Raw genomic sequence first — 1818 nt, forward strand, 5'->3', positions numbered from 1 at the left:
CTCAGAAGATGACACATTTAGATCAGCCCAGAATGTTTCCCCTAGCAACAAAAACACCTTTTCAGTCAGAGGTGGTATTACAAACAGTTTTGAGTGAGTTTGTTAGCATTGGTCTTGTATTGTGCTAAATAATGCTGCACATTCCTGAGGAACATTTACACACTTACAGCTGAATAAATGCAACCCTAATGTAATACAGCATGGTTACGTCATTTGATTCAGATGGTGTCTAATATATTCAATTCATTGTGCAGCACTGTGGACCCCTGGAGCCCCATAAAGCACCCTCGAGGATCCTTAAACCAAATTATTTTAAAAGCTCAAATCCACCAACCAAAGCAGGCCTGCAGAAAAACCTGCATGCAGAACAAAAACCGTGATACAAAAGTAGGTGGTGAAACAATAAATCAAATCACCTGTTCAAATCACATTATGTTCCCAAACACACACACACACACACACACACACACACACACACACACACACACACACACACACACACACACACACACACACACACACACACATCATCGTTTGTATGCATGACGATTCTCATCATCGATCGCGAATATCACACTTACATAACGACCAACACACACACATACTGCACTGATGGCACGCCACATACACACATACACACACACACTCACGCATATGTCGCCCAAAGGTAAACGATGCTTACGACATACGACCAATCTTCGTCCATGTTTCTCCTGATTTAGCATCACTTGACTTGTCACACACACAATGTCATTTTAAATATCATTCAATAAAGATTTGGCTTACATTAATTAATGTCCATTCACATGCAGAGGGAGGGATGAATCATAAGATGACTGAAAAGGTAAATTAAGACCAAAATATTTGAAAACACTTGATATTAACGTAACATGAATGTACCACGTACAAAATAAACGGTTATTAACGTTAGTACCATGCCGTTATTACCGTTAGACGAGACATTATCAATCATTTTAAGGGTCTAAATTGTAATATCGATGATACATCATGTTGTATTCTTGTCAAACACTACTGTATTTACAGAAATAGTCCATGACAGGTTATTTTTTACATATTCTTTGGCTTCTTACCCTATTTCTTCAGATTCTCAGATCCTCCTCTGCCTTAGCTTCTCACCGTTGCCCAGCACCAGCCGAGTGAGCGAGGACAGCTGGCACAGCGCGAGCCGCAGATGCTTCAGTGCCAGCAGCCAATCAGGAGCCTGTTCTACCTGGGTAACGGAAAAACCGACCAATAGGAAGCGAGAATTTGCTACCGAAGGGGTCTCCTCTGCACAGAAGACAGGGGCGTGTCCCTGTCTTCTGAGACTCATGCTGCCTTCAAATGCTGTCGGACATACTGTGTTTAGTGTGATATATATTGTATAGCGATATATTCGCAATGACTAAAGGTATTAACTACAATTAAAAGGTAAAAGCAACATGAACAGAGGATTGTTACAGGTGTCAACTGATTTATAATTGACTACCAATGCACCAGATGCAAAATATAATAGGTTCACAGTACACAGTATTTTGATTACTTATTTTTAAATTATTGAATTATACACCTAGTAAGATAAATAATCAACCTCAAATTTTGAAAAACAGACAGGTGTACCGGCACGTGAAAAGCAATATATATCTTTGGAAGGGGTGCAGCTGCAAAACATATTATAGTCACCTAAAGAAATGAACATCAGTTTATTTGTATGCTATATTTACAATATTGTAACACTTACTTGCTGTCACACAGCCCTCAAGCTGTTATCTGTTCCCTCTTCAAAACCACCAGACTCATTTGACAAAAACAATAATT

General features: G+C 39.3%; 1 protein-coding gene across 2 annotated transcripts in view; it reads right to left on the reverse strand.

Moving 5' to 3' along the window:
- Positions 1–1164, reverse strand: part of LOC117486997 (dihydropyrimidinase-related protein 5-like) — a 21169-nt gene extending 20005 nt beyond the window's left edge. The window contains exon 1 of one of the 2 annotated variants that reach the window (XM_034135621.1): positions 1092–1164. The gene's annotated coding sequence lies outside the window, so the exon portion shown is untranslated. The remainder of the gene's footprint in view (positions 1–1091) is intronic. The other variant, XM_034135620.1, reaches the window with a different exon arrangement.
- Between the last annotated feature and the right edge of the window lie 654 nt (positions 1165–1818).

This window comes from Trematomus bernacchii, unplaced genomic scaffold (assembly GCF_902827165.1).
Source record: "Trematomus bernacchii unplaced genomic scaffold, fTreBer1.1, whole genome shotgun sequence".
Lineage (NCBI taxonomy): Eukaryota > Metazoa > Chordata > Actinopteri > Perciformes > Nototheniidae > Trematomus > Trematomus bernacchii.